The sequence below is a fragment of the Myotis lucifugus genome, unplaced genomic scaffold, assembly GCF_000147115.1.
Source record: "Myotis lucifugus unplaced genomic scaffold, Myoluc2.0 scaffold_20, whole genome shotgun sequence".
Taxonomy (NCBI): domain Eukaryota; kingdom Metazoa; phylum Chordata; class Mammalia; order Chiroptera; family Vespertilionidae; genus Myotis; species Myotis lucifugus.
The window spans coordinates 5,092,483-5,111,889 of record NW_005871068.1 but is presented as its reverse complement, the minus strand read 5'-3'; the positions used below and the strand labels follow the sequence as shown (position 1 = coordinate 5,111,889).

The window sequence follows — 19,407 nt, the reverse complement described above, 5'->3', positions numbered from 1 at the left end:
TGGAGAGAACCCTGATACCTGAGGACTGAAAGTGGAGACCACACAGAGGCTCATAGGAGGGGTAGAGGTGAGGAAGGGCTTGCCAGGCACCCACAGACAGCAACTGAAGTTCTAGAAAGATCTCAGCTGTGGAGTATTGCCACTGAGAACTCTGGGATCTAATCCCCAAGCTGGGTCCCCCAGCAGAGAGCACCAGAGAAGGGTATCCACATAACATCTGGCTGTGAAAAGCAGTGGGGTTGCTGCCTGCCAGGGAGCAATGGCTGGAAATTCAGGCACCCTCTTAAAGGGCCAATGCAAAAAATTCCCTGTGGAGCCACCCACCTTGTGCTTTGGCAGAGGGAGGGCAGAGTAGACTGGAGCTGTGTGAGCAGAAGTCAGGACTGGGGACTCAGGGGTTAGAGTTCAGAAGGCAGACACTCCCGTTACCTGTGCTGAGTCAGTCCCTCATACAGTGGAGGACATCTTTCCCACACAGACATTTGCCTTGTCTGGGGGGAAGACTGTTGACCCACCATATTGGAAAACATCTTGCCCTGAGGCTACTTAAAAGACTAAAACTAACAATTGGCTTCCAGGCAGAAGCAACTGCCCCACCCTGTTGGAAAAAAAATTCTCGCCACACCTGAGGATGATTGGCTAGGGCAGTAGTCGGCAAACTCATTAGTCAACAGAGCCAAATATCAACAGTACAACGATTGAAATTTCTTTTGAGAGCCAAATTTTTTAAACTTAAACTATATAGGTAGGTACATCGTTATTAACTTAATTAGGGTACTCCTAAGGCTTAGGAAGAGCCACACTCAAGGGGCCAAAGAGCCGCATGTGGCTCGCCAGCCGCAGTTTGCTGAGCGTGGGCCTAGGGGAAATTCAGGAGGAATCATATCAGTCTGTAGGCAGGTGGTCTCTTGAGGCTTTGAGTCTTTGCCTGATTCAGTCAGAAACAGCATTTGACATGGTCCGGCACTAGAGACTGAGAGGTATAGAGGATCTACCTAATACATAGTAATGAATCCAAACAGGCAGCCAAAATGAGGAGACAAAGGAGCAACACCCAAATGAAAGAACAAGATAATTGTCCAGAAAAAGTGATAAATGAAGCAGAGATAAGAAATTTATCTAAGACAGAGTTCAGATATGAGAAAAGATATAGTAACTATGAAAACAGAAATAAAGAATGACATAGGACAAATAAAGAACACATTGGAAGGAATGATAGCAGATTAGGAGAAACTGAGGATCAAATCAGTAAATTAGAAGACAGAGTTGAAAAAAATCACTCAATCAGAGAAAGAAAAAAACAATTAAAAAACAGGAGGACAGTTTAAGGGAGCTGTGGGACAACATGAAACATAACAATATTAGGATAGCAAGTGTGCCAGAAGAGACAGAAAGGGAGCATGTTTGAAAAAATAATGGCAGAAAAATTTCTTAACCTGGTAAAGGAAAACGTCACACAAGTTCAGGAGGCACAGAGAACCCTAAGCAAAAAGAACTCAAACAGACCCACACCCAGACACATCATAATTAAAATGCCAAAAATTAAAGACAAAAAGAGAATCTTAAATGCAGCTAGAGAAAAGAAAACTATTACCTACAAAAGAGTTCCAATAAGGCTGACACCTGATTTCTCATCAGAAACTCTACAGGCCAGAAGGGAATGGCATGGAAAGCAAGGATCTGAGACCAAGATTACTATATCCAGCAAGGCTGTCATTCAAAATATATGGTCAAATAAAGAGCTTCCTGGACAAAAAAAAAAAAAAGGCTAAAGGAGTATATCACCACCAAGCCAGCATTACAAGAAATGCTAAAGGGACTGCTGTAATGATAAGAAGAAACAGAGAGAAAAACCTACGCATACAGAATTAAAATGGCAATAAATAAGTACCTATAAATAATAACCCTAAATGTAAATGGATTAAATGCTCCAATCAAAAGGCATAGGGTAGCTGAATGGATACAAAAACATGACCAACTATATGCTGTATACAAGAGACCCACCTCAGAACAAAAGACCTATCTTTTTGTTTCTTGATGAGTCTGGCTAAAGGTTCATCAATTTTGTTTATCCTTTCAAAGAACAAGCTCTTGGTTTCATTGATTTTTTGTATTTTTTTAATTCTCTATGTTATTTATTTATGCTCTAATTTTTATTATTTCCTTCCTTCTACTTACTCTGGGCTTTTCTTGTTGTTTTCTTTCTAGTTCTGTAAGTTCTAGGGTTAAATAGTTTATTGTTGATTTTTCTTGTTGTTTTTTTTGAGGTATGCCTGTAATGCTATGAACTTCCCTTTCAGGACTGCTCTTGTTGTGTCCCAGAGACTTGAGGTTATGTGTTCATTTTCATTTGTTTCCAGGACATTTTTATTTATTTATTTCTTGTTCTCATTGGTAACCCATTCATCCTATATAATAAAGAGCTAATTATAGATCTGATTATAATGCACTTAACAAAACATTTTGCTTTTCTAAAACATGTAATATTCTAAGATAACAATTAGAATTACAATGTAAATATATCATACCTTTGTAGACTCTTGGAGATTTTCACATATTATCTGGAACATCCACTTTAATGATAAAAATATATGCATACGAAAGAACATAATTATTACTTCTTTATTTGACAAAACTTCCGGTGTAACTTCAGGATATCAAAAAGGCCTACTTAGCTTAAAAGTTGTTTTTTATTAGAAGAGAGAGAAAACAAATCTTACATATTCAGGGTGTCCTTAACCCAAAGTCATTGCCAGGATAAGAAAATGTTTCCTTGTCATCATAGTCAGCTAGATATTGAGGGAAAGAATGCAAAGGGAGTGGGACACCGAGCCTGTTTGCTTCACTAGGAAGCTACAGATTCACACTCCCCCCAGGGAACCACCAGTCCATTCTGCACAGATCACTGGGGGAAGGGATAGAACAAAAGGGGGGGTGGGGGTGGTTAAACACATGCGCAATAAAGTAAAAATGGTGCAGGGGTAGGTGTTGGCCCATAGTCTAACCTGGGAAAAAGATCATTGTCCAGGGCAGGGGTGGGGAACGTCTGACCTGTGGGCCAAATAAGGCCCGTGAAATCATTTGGTTTGGCCCTGCCAAGGCATTAGGGGTGAGTTAATTAAATGTTTGACCAAATATAGCAGGCTAATTTTTTCTTTTGAAGAAAAAGGATCTATTTTTTTTTAATGGCTATGGCTTTATCACATGAAGCAGGCACCCTCTTGTTTAAAGGCACAGAGTCCTCTCTTCTGCCCCACCTTGCTGGGTCTCTTGAATCCAGTGTTGAGTTCCATGGACATCGCTGCAAGGGGCTTGGAAGCACTGCCGCAGCCAGGTAGGAGGAGGCGGGGGTAGGGCTCAGTGTGGCTCTTCTGCAAGCATCAGATACCCAGGGCCAAGGCCCAGACTAGTCCCTGCAGCTACAAGGGTGTAGGAGGCAGCTGAGATGATCCCTGAGAATAGACAAACCAGGCCCCTCCAAGCCCCCTAAGCAGGATCCAGGCCCTGCCAGAACTGGTCAGTGTCCGGGATCCCTGGGCAGTGTGAAGTCCCTGAAGCTGTAGAAGGAGATGTCTCAATGATCCACCAGGGCAAATATCAGAGGCACAGCCCCTCTCTGGTAGGACAATGGCTTTAGGGTGCAGAGGTCTGGGACTGTCTCATCAAATCCACTGATGCACATCTGGGCGTAGGGCTTGCCAGGGTTATTCTTTCGGAACGTGGCCACAGTGTCAGCCTAGTAAATATCAAAGCTGATCTCCAAGCCCCCGGACTTCTCCGGCAGCCGGGCACCTCCATCAGCGAGGTGTGTTGTCTGCAGCACAGAGATATGCTGAAGGACTGCGGCTGGGGAGTCTTCCTGGCTGGGACTCAGCAAAGGAGTGACAGGCTGGTCCCCCAGGTGTTGGGGGCGGCTCTGGGGCTCTGCAGCAGCTGTTTGTACTCCTGCCAGCTGGAGCAGCGCTGCACCTAGGGATCCAAGTTCACATCCTCCTGTTCGTCTGGAGAGCTTGTCCTTCAGCTGGCACCAGGGCTCAGCGTCTGTCTCCCGCCCTGCGACCTTGGCCTGGAGCAGCTCTGGGGCTGGGTAAGCAGGAGGGTGTGGCAACTGTCTGCAGCCTTGTTGGGGAAGGAGATCTGCTCAAAGTTCCAGCATGGCTTCCGAGCCCCCTTCACCCCATTCTCCACTTTGCCACTTTCCTGGTTGCATCCCACCACCTCCCTGGCCAGGCCAGGGCAGGGCTTCAGGGAACCCAAAGGCTGAAAGAGGCCCGCCGGGCCCTCTACAGGGCTGGACTCCTGGGGTTTCGGCTGTTGTGGTTGTGGGGAAGTGGGATATAGGTTGCCAGGCTCTGGGGTGTCCCATCCACACTCCCTGTAGGGGGTTCTCCAGGGTCTTGGGCTTCTTATTAATGGACCGAGAGCTGGAGCTCCTCCTCTTCCTTTTGCCATTCCCATCCTCCAAGCGCTGGGCATTGCTGTCCCAGTTTAGCTGCCTCTGGTAAGGGGACAGAATAGAGCTTGGTTGGAACCGTGGAACCACAGAGTCCAATCTCTTCAGGTGGCTGAAGACCTGATACTGCAGACAAGTCAGCGTCCTCAGTCAGCAGTAACGGGTAGGCTTCCCACTCCAGCAAATACAACACCTCCTTGGGGTGCAGCCACTGCCGGCCCTGCTCTGCAAAGCCATGGTCTGCTAGCATTGACCCGCAGGAGTCTTCAACTCCACGAACCCCTCTTTTGGTCCATTCGGCGGCCACCAAACTGCCCAGGTGCTCCACGTGCTCCTACTCCGCCAGCAGCTGCCAGAGCTCGGTGGGTTTCAGATGTAGCCGCTAGGCCTGGGCTGCAGAACCATAGGAGAGGAAGTCCTTGGGGCCAGGCGAGCACTGGGACAGCTTCAGGGGCCGCCTGTTGGGCGGCTGGAAGTTCCCCTGCACTGAGCAGGCACTCCGCAGGAACCTCAATAGTTGTGGTCTCGTTCAGGCTCTATCGGGCGGCCAGCAGGCTAATTTTTAAGTTGATCATTTTGGATGGCCCACAAATGATGTTATAAATATCCAAATGGCCCTTGGCTGAAAAAAGGTTCCCCACCCCCTGGTCTAGAGGTTGGATCCCATCAGAAACTCACGAAAGATTGGGAAGCTGATTAGTTACTTTGAATAAGCTTCTGGTTCCTCCCAAGCTGGAGAATACATAATTTCAAGTAAACAAAGTCTCTCTCTCTCTCTCTCTCTCTCTCTCTCTCTCAGTGATCCACGCTCGCCTGTGTGTTCACATATTCTCTCTCTATAGCCCTGTGGCGCTAGCAGCCACCTGCCCAACAGCTACACAGGCTCCAGGCAGGAGCCTGGATAGTGCAGCACAGTAATGGATTGTAGCTGGGAACACTAACTGGGCTAGCCAAATATTGGACTGAAATAAACTTTAATATGGCACATGATCTCTGGATACTGACTCTATTCTGGCCCTGATTTTCCTTGGCAAGATTGATAGAGATGGAATATTAGAAGGGCAGCCTTTTGGTAATATCACAAATAAATATTACCACCAGACTTCAATGATTCTCTCTCATTATTGATGTTTCTATCTCTTTCTACCTCTTCCTTCCTCTCTGAAATCAATAAAAAAATATATTTTTAAAAAATAAAACATACTTGACCCAAAGATCATATATTTTTATAAAACAATATTAAATTATTCACTTACTCAAAGTGACAATCTAAAGTATTAAACAAACATGAGTTAGCAAAACTTCAGTTCTTAGGACTGAGAGGATTATTTTCTTAAGTAATCAGGGAATTAAGACAATATGACAGAAATATTTTAATAAAATAGAATCTTTGTTTTCTAGGTAAAAAAAAAAAGAATTTTATATTTGGAGCAGAAGAATAATTCAGAAGAAAAACTTTGTCCCTTTAAAAGAACCAAACTCTGATTTTGCATCAGCTTACATTTGATATTTAAATTCATTTACCTAATTAAATTTATTCTAATTTTATTTAGATTACCCATATATAAAATTTCTTCTCAAGATTTCTCTTCATAAACCTACAACTGTTTTCATCCCTTATAGTTTTCCTCTCTTAAATCATGCAAAATACACCAGCTTTAGAACAACCTACTTTCTTTTAATTTCCTCAAAAATTTATTTCCACACCTTATACATTCCATTACCAAAAAACATAATTTCTTTCCAACTAAATTGGAATTTTAACTTTTACAAACCTTATTATCTAGTGACAACTAAAAAGTAAATAATTAACATTCTTCAGGTTGGCAAATTTATGAATAAATTTCATAACTTCTAGAAACAGACTTTTTATTGACAAATATATTCACAATTTTATAAACATATTTAATAAATAAAAGATATATTCATTAACTGATCCAAATTTATTTTCTACCTTCTCTATAATAAGAAGCCAAAAGTAGCCCTAGCCGGTTTGGCTCAATGGATAGAGCATCTGCCTGTGGACTGAAGGATCCCGGGTTCGATTCCAGTCAAGGGCACATGCCCCGGGTTTGTCAGCTTGATCCCTAGAAGGGGGCATGCAGGAGGCAGCCAATCAATGATTCTCTCTCATCATTGATGTTTCAATCTCTCTCTCCCTTCCTCTCTTTGGGATTTTTTCAGCACTAACAAGTAAGGAAGATTTAGATGACAAAGGTCCCTATGGGCTGGGTCCCCTTATGACAGACTCCCCTGGGAGCCAGACAAAGAGACACTTGAAACTTCCCTCTATTTGACTGGCCACCAGGTGCACCCCAGTAATGCACCTTCCAGAAGGTAGAGACCAGAGAAAATATTTTCACTGGTCACAAGCCCAGCTCTTAGAATACAGAACAAAACTGAAGGGAAAATCTCATCTGTTTTTTTTGTTTTGTTTTGTTTTTTAAATGTTTTTGAATTTATTCAGGTGGCATTGGCTAATAAAATTATATAGGTTTCAGCTCTACAATTCTATAATACATCTTCTGTGTATTATATTGTGGGTTCACAACCCCAAGTCAAGTTTCCTTCCATCACCATTTATCCCCCCTTTACCCTCTTCTATAAGGTTTTACGCCGCCGCAAGGAAAAACCATGAATCCAAACAGAGACCAGATTAAACAGGCTTTATTGGGAGCACATGGGCGGGTTCACCAGCTCGGAGAGGGGAGCTGGAGAAGCCACGCCAAACTGGAGCAGGGGCAAGTTTTTATGCTGGCAGAAACTGGTGGCAGTGGGGGTTTTCCGGGGTCAGGTGAAACCTGCGGTCTGTCCTGCGGTTTTGGCCAATTCCAGGAGCCATTTGTCTGGCAGGGACTTTCCACCGGGGTGGGACAGTTTCTGGACGTCAGTGTGGTGAGGTCAGTTTCTCCCCGGCCCAAGAGAGGGAGGGGGTCTTTTCGCCCCCAGGGCAGGGTGCCAGCGAATACCGGACATCTTCTACCTCCTCTCACCCTCCTTGCCTCTGGATATTCCCATACTGTTGTCTGTGTCTATGATTATTTTTTAAATATATTTTCATTGATTTCAGAGAAAAAGGGAGAGGGAGAGAGAGACAGAAACATCAATGATGAGAGAGAATCATTGATCGGCTGGCTCCTGCAGGCCCCACACTGGGGATCAAGCCCACAATCCGGGCATGTGCCCTGACCAGGAATCGAACCATGACCTCCTGGTTCATAAATCTATGCTCAACCACTGAGCCACACTAGCTGGTCTATTAGTATTTTTTTCTTTTTGCTTAATCCCTTCACCTTTTTCACTCTGCCACCCACCCAACCTCCCCACTGACAGCTGTAGCTGTGTGAGGCAACATTGGGTATATAAGATATTTTTGGCAAAAGGAGAAAGGGGTAATAGATTTCAGAGAGAGAATGGGTGATATTGAGGTAGCTGAGGAAGAGGGAAACCCGCAGGGCAGACAAATCCTTGCTAGGATATTCAGAAACAGCAGGACACAGGATATCTAGCTAAGAGGCACCTTCCTGAAGCCCTCTTGTTTACCATATTAAGTGCAAAATAGGCTAAGGGGAAATGCTAAACTCCCCATCCTGAAGCAGGTTTCTCTGAATCTCTTGGGCAGAAAAGGGGGGGGGGCGTGTCAAAGGTTCTTTCTGACTCTTGTTTCTTAATGAACTGCTTAAAATTAATATTCCAGACCAGCCGGCGTGGCTCAGTGGTTGAGTGTCGACCTATGAACCATGAGGTCATGGTTCAGTTCCCAGTCAGGGCACATGCTCTGGTTATGTACCAGATCCCCAGTGTGGGGCTTGCAGGAGGCAGCTGATCAATGATTCTCTCTCATCATTGATGTTTCTCTCTCTCTCTCTCTCTCTCTCTCTCTCTCTCTCTCTCTCTCTCTCCCTTCCTCTCTGAAATCAATAAAAATTTATTGTAAAAAAATAATATTCTGCTCTAGGTGGTTTGGCTCAGTGGATAGAGCATCGACCTGCAGACTGAAAGGTCCCTGGTTCGATTCTGGTCAAGGGCATGTAACTCGGATGCAGGCTCCTCCCAGCTCGGGCCCTGGCCGGGGCTTGTGCAGGAGGCAACAAATGTGTTTCTCTCACATCAATGTTTCTCTCTGTCCTTCCCTCTCTTTTCCACTCTCTCTAAAAATCAATGGAAAAATATCCTCAGGTGAGGATAAAAACATAAATTAATAATCTGCAAAGCAGCTTCAGGGTGGCAAAATTTTGGTCCCTTCACTAGCAAAAATCTTTGCAGTCAATGTCATCCAAATCAATGTGTAGCTGAAGCTAGAAGCACTATCCTTACCCCAGAATTTATTGTTTTCATATTTTGCAATTTATTTTTTGTTTTGTATTGGCTCATTGTTGTTGTTGTTTGTTCTCCTCAGAGGCCTACAATTCAATTTGGGGGACTTGGGTTACTAACATGTCTGTCACACAGCTGACAGAAGTCCAAAGTGAGACTACCGCCACCTTCATAGGTGAAAGGTGACTTTTAAATGTCATGATTTTATGTGGTTTATCTATAATATCAAATAAAGATTATTTAAAACTTGAAAAATATCATGGAAGAATCTTGAGACTTGGGATCCCAATTTCTGTTATCACCTAAGTCAAATTACCACGCACCAAAACAATCATGCTATGTGCTACTATATGTTGCATTAATTTAGTTGCAAATTCTATTTGATCCTCTAATTTATACCTTCTTAGCTAATGACTTTGCAAAGTTACCTTCACTGAACTTCAGTTTCCTGTCCTCCATTTTAATGTGTTTTTTTATGAAGAATTATTGAGACATTACATTTTCATATACTTGCTAGTATATGTGTATCTAATTTCCATAGATGTTTGCTTATATAATGGGCTTAGAGATAAAGAGGCTGCCAATGTTACGGGGTGCAGGGGATAAATATTGTACTTTGTGTAAAACACCAGGATAGGAAACTTCCCAACCCTCTTATAGTGAAAACATCCAAAACTCCCCAATGCTCCCCAGAACACAGCTTGCAACCAGTGTAGTAAGTTCCTTCTCATATATCCATCTCTGAACTCATTGTCCACTAAAGAAATATGTATTAAGTGCTCCATAAGGCTAACAACAAATCTAAAAATCTAAACTTCTCTTTATTACTGAAGATACTGAAGTCAAGACAAATTAAGGTAGTGGAAGTTCATTAATGTTAATCACAGGATGGTTAAGATTCAGTCTATTGTAAATTTCTTGAGTTATGTTTTTGGCTCACAGGGTAAAAGGAGCAATGCTAAAGGTTGCTGTTGGAATAACAGAACTCACTAAATTTTGTGGGGCCTGCAATTTAGCAATTAGGCTCCTTTATATGTTTTTTGTCCATCTGTGGTCTTTTCTGCACGTGTCCTTTTAAGGAATGACTGCCAGAAGATGTCTTTTTTAAAAGTATAGTTTGGCATTTGCCACAGCTCTATGGTTTTAAATTCTGTGCATAATTAGGACACACTTATAATTTTGCACAAAGGCCTACATAGAACTGTCTTATAGAAATTCCATTATGAAATGGAAATAATTGGTGTTGAAAAATTAAATTTGAAATTTTGCCTGCTTAAGTGATAGAATTGTTAGCTTTGCCCACCATCTCATAGCAAGTTGGTTGTGATATTTATTGCTCTCTCCCATATACTAATAGACCAATATTTACGTGAATTAAACTGATAACATTACTTTCATTTTCCTGGACCTATGCCACCAGCTTGGTTTTCACCTATTATCATAACTTACTTTTCAAATGAGTTATTTGACTCCATATTCTCTCTCTTCCTCTCTCTACCCATCTATCTCTATATCTACTCACCCATCTGTCCATTTATATTGATCAAGTCAAAGGTCTCTCTTAAGAGGAATTTACTCTTCCAAACGGCAAATTGTCTAAGCAATCTGGTGCCTTACTCAATCTAAACCACGTGGGGATGGTTGCCTCCCTCAGAGTGCAAACAGAGGAACAGAAACACCGGAGGTGATATGCGTGTGAGGGGATTGTAACAGGGACCTCATGGTATGTGATTGCAGGATCCGCATAAGCAGCCTTCATGAGGCTTCTGTCTTTGCTTCAGGTGCTGGAGCCTGAGGTCAGCATAGCATTCAGGGAGAAGAGAGGGATGAGAAGTGGGGAAGCAGAGAAAGACTGGAATCTGTAAGGGACAGATGGAACCTGAGAGGACAGTCTGGAAACCATGCTGACCTTTCGCAGCCTCCAGACCTCCAACCATGGGGACGGGAGTGCTGGGCAGAAGGGGGGGACTCTTTTGTATGGAGCTGCTGAAGATGGAAGACCTCAGGGGGAGCTGCTGTAGCTGTGGGCCTGGCTGTTGCCTCACACTAAGATAAGCCAGCAGATGAGTACCAATGTGCCTCTGTCCCTTTTTTCTGAGCATAAATCAAAGAGGGATACTACTTGCCTTCCAAATCTCACCACAAGTGCCTCTCAGTTTGTTGTTATCTTTTGTTTGTTATCTTTATTGTTGAAAGTATTACATATGTTCCCTTATACCCCTTGACCTCTTCCAGACTGCCCCCCCTCCATCCCAGTGCCTCTTTTTGCACAAAGAATCTCAGAGCCAAGCAGGGAACTCTGAAGAAGGTTTCAATTCCGAGTACAAACCCCCAGTGACTGGCGTGCTTCCAAATAGCAGGTGAATAAAGAACTGGGTAGTAATCCACTCTTGCCACTGTTCTCACTGCCACCCAGTGTCACTGCAAATTCCAAATGGTTTTTTTTATTAATTTAATGATTTTATTCCCAGTATACACCGCAGACAATTGTGCAGGGTAGCCCCAAACTTGGGATCCTAGTTTATAACTCTGTTTTCCTTATGTCCTGTTTTAAACCACAGTGTTAGTTCACATTCAATGTGTTCTTTTGTGACACTTATGGTCCTATCCTGAGTGCAGACCTTGGGAGGGGCTACCCATGGGCCCCAGATACCCAGGAAGTTGTCCCTAACTTTGAATCTCAGTGAAGAGAAATTATGGTCAATAATTTTCCATTTTAAAGTCTTATCTCATTATATAAATTTCTCCAAGTGCTCTCAAGAAGCCAGAGATAATAGGCATTTTAAGGAGCATTATTGAAGAAAAGCCTTTGTTAGGGCACAGGATGTTTTATCACATCCTTCTTTACCAACAATCATCTGAAAAGAAGGGGTTATCCTTCACAGGGGTGTTGGGGCAAAGGAGGGCTCTGCATCACTCACACAAATAATGTTTATAAAACAAAAACATTATTACTGAACTGTAATTGGACATCATATGCCCCACATTTACATTAAAGAAGGCTTAGAACAAAAATACTTTAAAAGCAATTTAACCTTTTGAAAAAGGTCAAAGAGAATTTTGAGCCAACCACAGATGTCTAATGAGAAATTTATTCCAAAGATATCACAGTTATCTGTCAGTATAAACAACTCTTCTTTGAAACATGAATTTATTCTTAAAATTAGTTGCAAATACATATTTTCAAACATTAGGAATTCTTATATTATTGTCTGGTATCTTTAAGGAGATGGTTGTCCCAAGAGAACTTCTTAGACAGTAATCTTTTGGAAGTTCTCAGCCGTGAAACTGCATGAGAATTCAAAGTACAGAATAAACAATATCTTGTAATTAAATTTCATCTTTACCAGCCCCTCTACTCAACTTAATCAATATTAACATGTGCGTTCATAAAATGGGAACAACACAAAGTTATTAATTTTAGACAGACAAAATATCTTGCTAGGAATTTAACCACCTTTTCTTTCATTTTCTTTTTTCTCTCTCACCCTTTATCACTCTGTGTGGGTGAGAGTCTGTGTGTGTTTGCACAAGTGCATATGCCTCTATGTATGCAGTTTCTACTTACTTTTAAACAATAAACACATTTCTAAAATTCTTAGCTCAACTAAAGACCTTAATAATATCTACTGCTAGAAATGGAAAAAAAAATGTTTAAGATTTCAGAGTGTCAGAAATGAATAGATTCAATAAGGCTATAAATATTTTCTCCCTAATTAGGAAACTTTAGAGGTCAACCATAGAGAACAAAGCAAAGGGGGCATACGAAATTGCTTACACATTCACATAGAAATGAGAAGCAAAGAAACCAAGTGAGGAAAAAGGAATGAGGAAAGAAAAACATCATAAAGGGAGAAAAGATACTACAGGCAAGAGATGAAAGGAGGTTTTCATAGTGCAAAATAGAAGGCAAACGGCAAATCTAACAGTTAAAGTGAATTGCAAACTTGAAAGTCCTACGGAGGTGGCATCTAGCTGGAGCAGGAATCAGGCATTCAGGATGGCGGCTCCACCGACAGTTTTAGTTTTCTTCCTGCTCGGATGCACCTGAGGAACGAGAAGACTCATCTGACTCTGCATCCAGGATTCTCGCTTCAAGAGGTGCCCTGCGCCGCCGCCCTTGGAGGGGATGGCTTCTGCGTGTGAAGTGATGCATGAGGAACGAAAGCATGTTATTTTCAAACAGGTTGCTGTGGCCCGAGCCGTCTCCATCTCGAGCCTGCTTGTTCTTCTTAATCAGGTCCTTTAAGCCAAGGAGCTTGGTGGTCGCCTTAGCTGTGGGTGCCCAGATCTTGGGATCGTGGTCTAGGCCACTGGTGGCCATCACAGGCAGGTAAGGATGGGGCTCAAGACAGTTGATGTTCCCCGCCCTGTCCCCCTCCAAGAACTGAACGATCTGACAGGACGACTTCTCCCAGAGGAAGATGTGCCCGCAGTCACTGCCGCTCACCACAAACTCACTTCGGGGCCCATAGAAATTGACACCTTTGACCGTGGCATTATTTCTGTGGCCCTTGTATCTCTTCACGTACTGGGCCCCACCGGCGTGGGAGGAGTGGAAGAGGTAGATATCTTCGTCGTTGTAGCTGACCAGGAGCTCCGTGCCATCGTGGCTGTACACCAGGCAGGTGATGAATGACTGGGACTCGCAGTGGACCAGGTGATGAGGGCAGAACTTCTTGAGCACCCCGTTATTGTTGGTCTCATTGATTTTCCTTTGGTCATAAATTCTCACAAACTGGTCCCTCCCCCCGACGGCAAACTGGTGAATGTTGGCAGGGTTCACAAAGACCGTGTACAGGCCCACCCTGGTCTCATTCTCCTTGGTGACCACCACTCTGGAGGCTGGGCGGTCCTGCCTGAGGTCAATGCCGAAGACGACGGCATCTTCCCCCGCCGTGAGGAACCTGACAGGGGAGTCCGGCACCAGGGCCACCTTGTGGCAGGCCCCCCTGTGCTGGGCCACCCGCTTGGAAACCCTGCTGAGCGAGATGGCGGGCAGCTGTGCCACGCGCACCTGCCCGTCGCGGGCACACGTGGCCAGGGTGGAGTCGCCGCAGTTGGGCAGGAACTTGGCCTGAAAGACGTTATTTCTGTGGCCCGTGTTGAAGGCCATGACGGGGTGCTGGCGCGCCCAGTCCCAGATGATGACCGTGAGGTCGTCACTGCTGCTGGCCAGCCAGGTGCCGCGCTGGTTGAAGTGCACGCTGTTGACGCAGCCGCTGTGGCCCTCCAGCCCGTACTGCAGGCGGAAGCGCTGCACGAAGGCGCGGGCCCCACAGGCCTCGTACACGAAGCGGGCGCTGGAGCCCAGCTGGCGATCGCGCAGCGCAGTGAGCACCTGCCAGCGCGGCCGGGGCAGGGCCGAGGTCTCCGAGGACACCCAGGTCTCCAGGGCCTTGTCCCCCTGGGACACGTGCTGGGCAGGGCGGGCCCCGCCGCTCTGCGCCCTGTGCCGCCCCTGGGCCACCTCCTCTCCCCCCTCCGCTTCCTCTGCTTCCTCCTCCACCGCCCCTTCCTCTCTGGGCTCTGGGTCCCAGTACTCGCCTGTGGCTTCTGCTCTGGCTCCCTGGATCCCCGGGACCACGCTGTCATTTTCGGGGTCTGCGCCTTGACTGGCCAGGAGGGGAGCGATGGCATCCCCGCTGCCGCCTCTGTGCCTGCTCACTCTGCAGCGCCTCTGGGCCTGGGACCTCCCAGGCAGGTCCCCGGATGTCCGCACCCGGGCCTCCCTCCCTGCCTGGTCCCCGGAGCCCTCTGCTCCGCGCCCATAGGCAGACATGATGCTCACTGTGGCCCCGCTGTGCTGGGGAAGTTCTAGAAGCCTGGAGAAGGGAGCGGGCCGGCCAAGGGTCGCAGCAGGTCAGCGCACAAGAAGGGAGGCCTAACAGCTGGACGCCAGCTGGGGTCACCCAAGGTGTGAAGGGCGACTTCCGGTTCCTGGGGCGGCAGCTATGGGAGCCCATGAGGTTGAAAAGACCTCTGCCATCCAGGCTCTCGCGGGATTTCGGGGCTGCACTCAGAGTTCCAGGCCAGAGCCGCGTCCCTGCAGCCACATGACAGCCTCTGTGCTCGCTGTTCCTTCCAAGAGGGAAGCTGCTTGCTCCTTGGAAACATTGTTTCCAGTGGACCAGCCACAACACATCCTCCCAAGGAGGAACACGGACCCTCAGACGCTCTGTGCCCTGCTCCAAGGTAATGTGCTCTTGTGAAAGGAATAAGCAAATGCCATGAGAGATGGCCAAGGCCCGCGAGCCAGGCAGCTCCTGAAATAAAAACAACCGTCTCCAGCAAATCTGACCCCTTCAAGGAAACCCGGAGAGCTCGACTGCCTAGGAAAGCCAGAGGGTGGCAGGTAAAACACACAAAGCCTACTGAATTGCATTTGAGATTTAAAAATGACTATCTTTCAGTATCAGTAGTTCCGAAATATTGCATTAGACATGACTTCTACTAAAGATATGTACTGTTCATTTGAAATGCAGATTTCACTGTGTGTCCTCAATTTTTATTTGTTATCCCTGACCGTCTTTTTTAGTGAGAAGTGTAATTTTGGCCCTCAGTGTAATCAAGGCTGAAATCACTTGGTCAATTGCAAGTAGACATTGAAATGAGTAACTGCTTCACCAGTTTGAAGGAGAAGCACGTTTATTTTCTTTGTCCACCTGAGATTCTATGTATGTATTTGGAGTTCTTTCCATTGAAGATCCTTAGGGGACTCCAACATAATGTCATGAGAAAGAAACCCTTCTGTGATGTTAATAACTACCAAAATATTTTCAATCAATCCCCAAATAGGTAAGAAGCTTGGATGTGGGTGCTTTTAGGAAAAGAATGCTCTTTGGAGACAGTTTACTGTCGTTGCTGCGTTAACTTCAGAGCTTTTCCAAACGAATTATCTAGGGTGAGGTCAGTCAGTTTTCAAAGGGCTACAGTAAACTGCTCACTAAGAATGCGGAAAACAGGTTTCCGACACAATAATTGCAAGATCAATGTAAAGTTGATTAAACATAGAATTATAAAGTTTTCTAAAGGGAGAGACCAGTTCTAATAGTAATGGAAAGACATGTACAAGGAGATTCACAGTGATTTCTAGAGAGTAGCACAGCAGTCTGAAAACCACCTGAAAGCCTAACACGAGTAACACGGAGAAAGAAATTAACATATATTTCTGTAATGGAATCATGTACAAAAATCAGACTTAATGAATTAAAATTGAATACAGCAATAGGAGTGATTCATAACACAGCGATGAGGAAACCACAAATGACAGTGGAATCATTGATAATTTCACTTTTATGCAGATCTTTATAGTTTCCCTATGCAAATTTGAAATGGCAAGGAAATGATTGAATCAAAATTCAGGATGATTATTAGGAGAGGAGGATGTTAAAATCTGGAAGAGAGGAAACTTAGAGAAATCTTGGTAATACTTATAGCTCACCCTGGAAAGAGTTTTTGTTGTTCCCTTTGCTATCTATTGTCCGTCATATGCATTTATATACGCTTTTCTATGTATGATACATGGCATAGTAGGGTGTTGTTTTCAGATAATGTTCATGAACAAAGGGTCTTGCTCTGCCATGGACCACAACATACAAAACAAAAGATAACAACAATATTATAGGAAAACCAGAGCATTAAACCCTAATATGTCCTTGCAGACGTCTTGCAGGTGAGGAATCGCTATTAATTGACTTGGAAATATGTCTAGTCCCATTTCAAGGAAGAGTTCCACTGTTAGAGGTTGGATCAGCTTATTTTAATTTGATGCTATTGAATTAGTTTGTGTTTTTTTTTTACCTGCTCATTAAGTAAACTATGAATTCAATTTTCATTTAAGTTTGCATTTCATTAAGTTGATCCATTTGGTATATTTCCATTCCCATTCATTCATTCACCACAAATTTATTTAAAACTTCTAAGTAAACACCATGCGCTGTTCTAGGTTCGGGTAGTAGTTGGTGAATAAGCGTGGTAATCCCTTCACCCATCGGGAAGTGGAAACTGACAAGTCAATACATAGATCCTATGAGGCAGAGATGAGTAATATGGAGGGAAATAAAGCCGTGTATGTAGAAATGGACTAGAGGATGTTATTTTAGACAGTGAATTCAAAGAATGTCTCATTGATAGGATGACTTAGGCAGAGGGCTGAAAGAAAGGAGAGATGGAGCATGCAAATAGCTAGAATAAGAATGGTCCCTGGAAAGTGGCATTGAGGGTAAATGCTCTGAAATAGTGGCACAATATGAGTGTCCATGGCACTTGAAGGAGGCCCCTATGACTGAAGCAATGCAAGTAAGCATTACAGAGCGTGTCAGGCAAGGGGATTAGGAGAAGCAAAGGCCATCTCAACAGAGCCTTTTTGTCTGCCCATCCTGAGGAATTTTATTTTTATTTCATTCTATGTGTAGTGGAAAGCCTTTAGGAACTTGTGAGCAGGAGAAAGTCATTATCAGACTCACTTCTTGAAAAGAGACCCTGGCTGCTGTTTGGAGAATAGAATGGGGTAGAAAGAGAGAGCAGAAGTACTAAGCTATTGCTCTCACCCAGGTGTGAAAATACGATGGGTTAAACTAGGATGAGGATGGTACAGTTGGTGGAAATGGGTTACGTTTGGAATATATTTTGAAAGTGGATGTGATAACATTTACTCATAAGTGGAATGTGTGTGAGGTGAGTTGGTCAGGATACTGGCCTGGTATGGCTTTCACTTGGGCAATTTGAAGCAGTTCCTAAGTGGGATTTGTTCAAAGAAGAGAGAAGGCTGTAGAGAAATCACAAGGGAAAGGACAGGACCTCAGGCCTATAATGATCAGGAAGACATTGTGCCGCTAGGCCTATAGGTGGGGAAGAAAGGGAGCAGTTACCAAAACCTGAGACGGAAAAGACAGTGTAGAGGGTCTGACCTGCTGGACATGAGCGATCATTAGCCATCAGTCAGTGAGCTCATAGGGAGGGAGCTAGAGAGACACATTCCTCCAATTTAGTATCCTCTCTGCTCCCCTGCTGGTACTTCCCACTGAGTCATTTGAAGAAGGTAGAATTTTGTATTCTGTAATTCTGCTGAGTTAATGAGTTCTAACAGTTGTATATGTTTGTGTGTGTGGGTGTGCGATCTTTACAGTTTTCCATATCTATAATAATAAAAACGGAATTTGCACATTGACCAAACGACTGAACAGCAGAACCACTGTCCAGATGACCTTCCAGATGACCACACTATGACATGCACTGGCGTCAGGCCAGCCAAGACGGATGGGATGCAGTTGGTCAGGGGGGCCCGCCATTGCCCCATTATTGCCCCACAGAGGGAGGCCCAGGACAGCCAAGCGATTGCACCCCACGCCTGTTGCCTGCAGAGGGATGCAACCAGTGGGGGGGGGGGGCAGTTCGGCACAGATGGCAAGCAGTGGCAGCATTGGGGGGGGGCAGCTGCTGGCAACCGGCAGGAGGAAATCCCTGATAGGCCCTGATCACTGGCCAGGCCTGGGGACCCTACCCTAGGAGTTCCAGATTGCAAGAGGGCACATACTGGGCTGAGGCACACTCCCCTCCATGCACAGATTTTGTGTACTGGATCTCTAGTAAAAAATAATGTCACCTGCAAATAGTTATTTTTACTTCTCCCTTTCCTATTTGGATGTCTTTTACTTATTTATTTTCATGCCTAATTTCTCTGGCTAGCAGTTCCAGTACTATGTTGAATAGAACTGTTAAGGGGAGGCATCCTTGTCTTTTTTCTGCATCTTAAAGAAGCAACAACTAAAAAGCTTTCAGTTGTTCACTGTGTAGTATGATGTTAGCTGTGGGCTTGTCCTATGTGGCCTTATGTTGAGGCAAATTCTTTCTATACCTAGTTTATTAAGAATTTTTATCATGAAAGGGTATTGAATTTTGGCAATTTATTTACATTTATTGTGAGTATCATGTGATTTTTATCCTTCATTCTTTTAACATGATGTACCACTTTGACTAATTTGCTTATGTTGAGCCATTCTTGCATCTCAGGGATAGAGACCATATGGTCATGGTGTATTGTCCTTTTAATGTGCTACTGATTTTGGTTTGCTAGTTTTTTTTGGTTGAGGATTTTTGCATCTCCATTCATCAGGACTATCGGCCTGCTGATTTCCTGTAGTGTTTTTGTCTGCTTTTGGATTCAGGGTAACTAACAATGAACTATGCAAAAGGAAATTAAGAAAACAATCCCATATACAATAGCACCAAAAACAATAAAATACTTAAGAATAAACTTTTTCAAGGAAGTAAAAAGACTTGTACAGTGGAAACTACCAAACAATAATTAAAGGCATTAATGAAGACACAAATAAATGGAAAGACATCCAGTGTCCATGGGTTGGAACACTTAATATTATTAAAATGTCCACACTACCCAAGGTGAACTACAGATACAATGCAATTCCTGTCAGAAGGGGAAATGCAGTCAAGATAATCCTTTTTTAATCTGGATCACCTCTGGATGTTATATGTCCGTGACAATGATTTAGTAGTAAGGGTAAAAACTGATGATAATGCAAGGGAGATACAAATTTTAGGAAGAATGTCTTGAATAGGCAGAAGGCATAGAATTCAATGCACAGGTAGAGGAATTGTAACAGGAAGGCAGACAC

The 19,407-nt window shown here is 44.1% G+C and overlaps 2 pseudogenes; both read right to left on the bottom strand.

Annotated features, from left to right (window-relative positions):
- Positions 1 to 3,517: 3,517 nt before the first annotated feature.
- On the bottom strand, positions 3,518 to 9,229 carry LOC102440044 (annotated as a pseudogene).
- Positions 9,230 to 12,791: 3,562 nt separating this feature from the next.
- Positions 12,792 to 14,552, bottom strand: LOC102439719 (annotated as a pseudogene).
- Between the last annotated feature and the right edge of the window lie 4,855 nt (positions 14,553 to 19,407).